Source organism: Sorex fumeus, unplaced genomic scaffold, assembly GCF_029834395.1.
Source record: "Sorex fumeus unplaced genomic scaffold, SorFum_2.1 ptg000063l, whole genome shotgun sequence".
NCBI lineage: Eukaryota > Metazoa > Chordata > Mammalia > Eulipotyphla > Soricidae > Sorex > Sorex fumeus.
The window spans coordinates 31,066,670-31,075,062 of record NW_026606120.1 but is presented as its reverse complement, the minus strand read 5'-3'; positions in this window follow the sequence as shown (position 1 = coordinate 31,075,062).

Below are 8,393 nucleotides of genomic sequence, written 5' to 3'. Positions count from 1 at the left end.
CTTCTTTCTGGTTGATTGTTTTGTGACTCTGTAGAATCTTGGGGCTCTGAAAGATACCATCAGGTCCCCACCTCTCCTTCTGCTCGAGTTTAAGACTGATTTCTTACCACAGTCACTTCCTTTATGAGGAAAGGCAGAGGGAACTAGATATGAGGCATTAATACATGAAGCCAGAGCCTGTTTACAGCAGCAAGTGTGAGTGTGTAAAGTGTGAGGAGTAGATCTGGCACGGCTGAGCCACATGTCTGTCAGATTAATATCCAAGATATAAAAAGCACTTGCAAAGTTTAGCAACAAGACCCAGGAAATCCCATCCAAAATGCAAAGAAAAGGGGCTAGCCTTATTTGTATAGACTTTCACACAGCAAACTTGGGTTCTATTCTCAGCACTACCAGGACTGAATTTTGAGCACAAAGCCAGGAGTAAGGCCTGAGCACTGCCAGGTGTGGCACACCTCCACCCACCCACAGATAAGGGGGAAAGATGAACAGACTTCCTCAGAGAAAATAGGCAGCCTATATATATATATATTCATATATATATTTTTATATATATAATATATATTATATACATATTCATGTATATATATGAAAAAATGCTCTGTATTCCTTTTCAGAAGGGACATGAAAAGCAAAATAACAATGATGTACCACCTCACACTAGTGAGATTGGAACATATATAAAAAAACAAAACAAGTGGTGCTAGCACAGATATGGCAAAAAGAAACCCTTATCTACAGCTCATGGGAATGTTGATTTGTTCAACCTATTTGAAAAACAATATGGATACTACTCAAGAAAATAAAAAATTGAGCTTTCATATGACCCACCAATTTCATTTCTTGGTATCTACCCAAAGGCCCTAAAGTCACTATTCGGTGAAGACAGTTGTGCTCTGATGATTATTGCAGGACTATTCGAAGTAGTCAAAATCTGGAAACAACTCAAGTGTTTGAGAGCAAGTGACTGGATAAAAGAAGTTGTGGTATGTATACACAATAGAGTACTTCTCAGTTATAAGGAAAGGTTAAATCATGCAGGAAATAATAAATGGCTGAAGGCAACAGAACCTGAGCTGTAGTCTGCAGAGTGAGTTTACAGTTAGACTCTTCGTTTGACTCTTGGAGAGAACTTAAGACAAAGGTGAAGGAAAGTGTGCTTTCTAATGGAGTGTGTGATGTTGGAATGTTGTGTGCACAAAACCCTTTCACTAACAACATTATAAATTATAGTGTCACAAATACAATTTAAAATTTAAAAAATTTTCACTTACTGCCTGCAATCTACTTTTAAAAAAGTTTTGTTTTTTAGGTGCTGGATGGTGGGGACATTCTTAGTTGTGCTCAGGATTTATTCCTGGTTCTGTGCTTAGGGATCACTCCTGGTGTGTTATTTATCTCACCAGCCACATGTAATTGACTTCTTTTTCAAAATAATTTCATACAAGATCTGTGGTGATTATGCAGTGAAATTTGGTAAGGTTCACCACAACAAGCCAAAAACCATGAATGGTTCAGTGTTTATTACTTTGGCCAGTAAAATGATTTAAATGATAGATTTTAATTGTAAATGAATTCTCGAGGGATTGTTGACTAAGAAAAATCCTTTGAAAATACTATTCAAAATTATTTTATTATAGTTGAGATAACATGATTATAATAGTGTTCAATTTTATGGTGTTGATATGCAAAGTTACCACCACTGAATTGTCTCCATTGTCCTTCTCTCATTTCTAATCACCTCTTCATTCCCCTCACCTTTGCTCACACTGTTTTCTTGTTTTGGTATTGTTTGTTTTTGTTTTTGGACCATGCCCAGCGATGCCCAGGGGTTACTCCTGACTCTGTGCTCAGGAATTACTCCATACAGTGCTCTGGGAACCATACAGAATGCTTAGATTTTACCCTGGTCAGCCAAGTGCAAGGCAAACTCTGGACTTCCCACACTCTGAATCTGAGTTTTGTAACCCAAGGGTAACAGTTGTTACAGTTTATGTCTCTTTCCTTGAGTACAGAGAAGTTGTAGGTTCTCAGTATATTTGAGCACTTAACTCCCCAACCTCCCCTGATGCCCAGCTTTGTCATTATCAATATGGTCCCTGAGGGACTTTTTCTGTGTGCTTAGTGTGCTACACGATTTCCCACCCAAGGGACAAATTGTTCCTTGCACTTAGATTTGAACAAAATCATGCACAACTTTTGTCACCCCTTCATAAGACTGGCGATGGCCAGGGTGGGAAATGGCACCAGATGAAAACAGGGGACAACAGTTGTTTGGCAGCCTTCTTAACACCCCGAAAACCCTTTGGCTTCACATAATAGTTTTATGTCAAACAAGATAAGTCGGAAGGAAAAAAAGGGCAAGCACGGGGCGATCTCACTTAATCTGTATATGTGGAGAAACAATACAAGGGAATGACAATATTGACACTCTTAGCCTGGGATTCCAAAATTTAGACTACCAAGAAGTGGGGTTGGTGGTGGCAAAGAGATTATTAGAAGTAACCTAAGGAGGCTATAGAGATAGTACAGTGGGGAAAGTGCTTGCCTAGCATGCTACTGACCTGCATCCCCTGAGACATGCCAGGAATGATGCATCTCAGAGCCTCACTGAATGTGACCTCCCCACAAACAGCAACAACCACAACAGCAGCTGCAACAACAAAAACCTAAGAACATTGATTTGGAGCATTTTGGTACTGGTGAGGTGAGGTATCTGAGTACATTAAAACTCTAAATGTTAATGCTAATGTAAATATCTGATCTAATCTATCATAAATTAAGCAGAAGAATTTTTGGCTATTTTCATGCTAAGATTCGCCTCACCCTCACCCCTGGCCCCTGATTTACAGAACTAAGATGCTGATACAAGAATACCTTCAGCCTTCACTCTCTTCTCAACCTGTCAGAGCCACAGTATCAAGTCTTTCCTGCAAGATCTCTATTTTATGAAGGCTAGCATACCTTCCATCTTGATTTTTATGCCATTAAGTTTTGGATGCTCTACATTTTGCCTCTTGCTGTGTGTAATTGTGTGCGTTTTGGTGGACTGAACCAAGTTCTAAAGGAATGTTCAGTAACACCATCCAAAGCAATATATTAATAATAATAATATAAGTGAAACCTGTGTTGTTATAATAAGTGAACCTATGTTGGTACATGACTCTAAGTGTATAGTTTATAGTTTGCTCTTTATGTTTTAACGAATGTTTAAAGGTACATAGCCCCCACTATAATATGATGGAGAGTAGTTTCTCTGAGCTAGAGATTCTTTCTGCTCCTCCTAATCATTTCTCTCCCTTAAAACTGGCAGCCACAAATCTTTTCACCATTTTCTTAGTTTTGCTTTTTCTAAAACGTCATATACCTGAATCAAACCTTATCTAACAGTTTATTTTTGTGGTATCAGGCCTCAAACCCAGGACCCCAAGCCCTAAGGCACACATACATGTCTTACAGGTACTCTGTCACAGGCTCACATTCCTGCCTCCCACCCACACCCTTTTAATGACCTTTTTGTATTGGCTTCTTTCACTAAGCATTTACATTTCCTCCATGTATTTTATGGATGAGTGGCTCATTTCTTTTGATTTCTAAGTGATATTTTACTCTCTGTATGTATTTCAGTTTATTTGCCCATTCACTTATTATAGAATGTTGTGGGTGTTTCTGAATTCGACTCCTTGTGGGAAAAGTAGCAGTATACATCTGTGTATTTGTATTTTTGTGAAGAGAAGTTTTTGACCCCTTTGGGCAATAATTGCTGGATTGTGTCACAGGAGCTTGCTTTGTTGTAAATGGCCTTGCCACACTGATCTAAAGTAGCTGCATCATTCTGCGTTCTCACCAGCAATGAGCGAGGAGTATTATACCTTCAAGTTCTCATCAACATTCAATGTTTTCAGTCTTACATATGTTGGCATTCTAATTGCGATGTAATTATAACTCACTGTTCTTTTAATTTGCATTTCTACAATGACATATAATGTGAAACCTCTTTTCATATGTTTATTGCTTTTTTTTTGGTTTATTTTTATTTTTAAAATTTTGTTTATTTATTTATTTGTTTTTGCTTTTTGGGTCACACCCGGCAATGCTCAGGGGTTACTCCTGGCTCAGGCACTCAGGAATTACTCCTGGCGGTGCTCCGGGGACCATATGGGATGCTGGGAATCGAACCCGGGTTGGACATGTTGGCTGCGTGCAAGGCAAATGCCCTACCCACTGTGCTATCGCTCCAGCCCCTGTATGTTTATTTCTTATCTGAAAATTCTTCTTTGGTTTCCTGATAAAATCCTTGGACAGTTATTAATTCATATTGTCTTCTTATGCTTACTTCCAAGAGTTCTTTGTATATTTTACATGTCTTTTACCAGAATTGTCTTTTGCCAATATTTTCTCCTAGTGTGTGGTTTGCCATTTCTTTTGATTTTGCCTTTCACAGAGTAGTAAGTTCAGCTCTCCCGTTTTCTCTTTCTCAGTAGTGTCTTTGATGTTGAAGCAAAAAGTGGCTATCAAACACAAGGCCATCTTGATTTTCTCTTCTGTTGTCTTCTAGGACTTACCTGATTAAGTGGTTAAGTTCCAGTCTTAGACTTATGACATTGCTCAGACCCTGTGAAAGGTAAAACTGTCACACAGAGATAAAATTGTTTCAGATTTGGGGTCCCTTCAATTTAACTGTTCTCAGAAGGACCTAATCAATTTAATTAATACAGGATCCCCATTCAATTAGTTAACAGGGAAAACAACAGGAAGAAATTCCAGGCACCTAAGACCCTGAGCACAGAATCCCCATTGTAGTAAAAAAAACTAATTTCTCGCATGAGACCCAAGCACATGTTGCCCATTTAGACACCTGTCACAACCAAAATCCCTAACATAAAATTCCATGCTTATAACACTCCTAAAATAATATCTTCTCTATAAATGATGACAAATAGAACCCTTAAAACTATTCTAGCCAGAGATGTTCTCTCTGGAGCCTTTCTGATATGTTCCTCTCTTTCACAAGCATCCTTTAACAAGCATCCTATGCTCTTACCCAGAGGGTGAGTCCTACAATTGTACACTTGAGTATTCCAGTCTGAGGAACTCCTACTTCAGTTTTGTGCTTTACATTTCGATCTTTATCATTTTGAGTTCATTTTTGTGAAGGGTGAAAGATTTATGTCTGTCATTTTGTTTTTGCTCATGGTTCAAGTTGTTCCAAAATAATTAATTGAAAAAGACCATCTCTTCTGATTTAGTTCTGGGAAAGCTAGAAGCATATCACTTCACTAGAATTAATAACATACTGATAACATACTGCAACAGACAAGAAATCAAAATCCTTCTCTATGTCCTCCATTCACCCAGTGTCCTACCAGGCCAAGCCTTGAGGATTACAGAAGTAAATTTACATCTTCTGCCACTGTTCATAACTACTGCATGGTTTGCATCTTGGCGGCAGATTAAACTGATGGAATCCTCATTTCATATAGGAATACAGTCAGATATTTCTGTGGCATGTGTTTTTCAGGGATAGGAGGTGAGTGTAAATGATATGGAGCTGGAGAGATATTCAGGCTAGTCTTGTCTACAAGCTTGGAATGTTCTATAGTTTCTAGGGGAATAAAACACGATGGCAAAGGGAGAAAGACAAATATGGGATATTCTTTTTTTTTTAATCTCCAACCTGTAGAATAACAGGGCAAGGGAATATGGGCAAACCCTTGGCCTTAGGTTGTAGAAATGGAAGGAGACTAGTGGAGAGTGGACACTAAGGAAACAGACACATGGAGTGGTCAGGTAAGAAGAGGAAGACTAAAGCTAACACATTGTTCAGGTGTCTTGGTTATCTGACCAAAGGAGAGGTATCAGTAGGCATCAGAACCATAGACTTTAATCCTCCACTGTGCATTGGATCCAAACTACAATAATTAAATCTAAAAATTAATCTGTTAAAGAGGCAGGCTGGGGGTTGGGAGGGAGCCTATGGATATAGGTGGAGAGATGCCCACCCTGATGGTGGGTTTGAAGTTGGAGCACTGTATACCTGAAATAATGTTAACAACTTTGTAAATCAGGGTGCCTAAATTAAAGAAACAAACAAAAACACCCTCACCACTGTTTATAATTAGGGTTTGGAATATAAACAGTTTGGAAACCCAAACCCCAAATATAAACTGTTTATAAACAAATATAACCCCTAAATTTGGCCAGTTCCCTGGAATCCTTGAACAATCTCAGACAGGAATCAAAGGCGTGAGAACATGGGTTGGATGTCAGCATGGAGATCAAACACCGGTGATACCGAGAAAGCACCTTGGACAAGGTAAGGATGTAGTTTCTGAGGCTGACTGAGTTCCCAGAGGCCTTAATGGATCATCAGAACATTAAATGTTAGAATCACAGTTGAGTTTAGGCCTCACTCCTCTCCATAGGGAGCTGGGTCCCAGCTATCTTCAGGGACTTCTGAGTCTGGAGGCTGGGAGGTGCCGTAGTGAGGTGAAGTAGTTGTTAGCCTTCCTTGTAGAGAAGAGAGAAGTGTGAGAGGAGAAAGGAGGGCTGTGATTCCAGCTACAGGAGAGAAGTTACACCATACTCTTACCCGTTCCAGGGATAAGAAGCAGTTTTGATTTGTTAAAGAATGGACAGTAAACCAGCAAGTAAACACGCATTTTCAGTGTTGAGGAGGTTCTCTTTGATAAGACACACTGAAAGATACCTTTCGTATACAATTGTGAGTAAATTGAATTTACAAGTGGTGAAAAAAATCAAGACAAAGTGTTGATTTGGATTACCGAAGGTCATAATTTATTAAAGAAGTTTATGTTTTATGTTTAAAACTGATTAATTTTAAACTTAAAAATAATTATATTTATTTTAATTTAATTGTATATTTATAAATTAAAGTAAAAGGAAAATTATCCCTTTAAAGGAAAAATAACATAAAAAGTGATTATATTTAAAAATTTTGGACTCAAGGAAATATGCCCTCTTTTGTGTAAAGATATGGTTTGGGGCTTTGAATTCTGCCTTCTCTAACTCTTTTGACCTAAATTCCTTTGAGATTATTTTGAGGAAACTTAACATATGATGATTAAGTAAGATCTTATTTATTCACTTGATTATTGTTTATTTTTTTTATTAACGTAATACTGATTAGGAGTATAATTTCACACCCTTCAAAATCTTTATTACAGGTCAGCCACCACTGAAGTACCAATATCCCTACCCCACAATCCACTGGGTCCCCTCCCTTAGTCATCCCTTCCCCCCTCCCCTTTGGTAGCCTTAGTTTTGCTGTTGGAATTCAAGAGCTTATTTGCATTTGACTTTGTTCTCTTGTTTTGTTTCCTTTTTATATCCCACACTTGATTAAGATTGCCTGTATTATTCTTTCTCCTCTGACCCCCTAAAAAAACCAAACTTTTGATAATCCCTACAACATTCTTAATTCTGTTAGTATTTTAATTACCAGTGGTGTTAGTATTTATTACCTACAGATAAGAAATGGAGGCTTAGTGTGGAGAATATTCCAACCACAGACTACTGTCAATCCCCACCCACCCAAACACAGACACTCCTGCAGTCTGGCCACCACATCTCTTTCCCATCAAGTAAGGAGAGGGTCCAAATGGTGGGGTGAGAAAGGGCCAAGAAGGATGGAGATTCAGAAAGCATCCTTGTAGGGGCCCAGACTGGTAAAGGAGTGGACTTCTGGTCATCTGGTAATGAGAAGAACCCGCACAAGCCCTCGATCCACTGGGTGACCTTGAGGAAGTTGGCGAGTATCCAGCACCTTTACAAGCAAGTGAATGTTACAGGACTCATCTGCTCAGCAGTCTGCCTTACATGAGACCAGGGGTTGTGGGAAACACGTCCCAGGGAATTTTCTGAAATATTAATAAAGTTTAAGCATCAGCATTGTGTTTCAGTGTGCATGTGTGTATGCACATGTACACGCACGCACACACGCCCACACCACACACCATGAGATTCTCAATCCTTTTTTATGCTGAGGACAGCTTGGTCATTTTTAAAATCTATGATTCCTTCTCAAATTAATGCTTATACGTGTATAAAATGTATTTATGTATTGAAATGTTACTATAAATATGTTAGAAACTTCAAAGATTAAGTCTTCATAGTTGTTAGTACATTAAAGAACAAGATGCAGTTGCAAGTTAATAACTACTGTTATTTCAAAAAAATGGAGAACACAAACATTTCTTGTTACTGTAATGTTTGCCATCGTACCTATAATTTATGTTGATAAAAATGCACAGGAACTGCTGGAAAGGGTGTACTTTGTCTATTTTCCTAAGAAAAGAACACTCTGAATTTTTGCTGGGTGTTAGAGAAAATGAGGATGACATTTTCTTCCACTCCTATTTGTAAATCTCCTC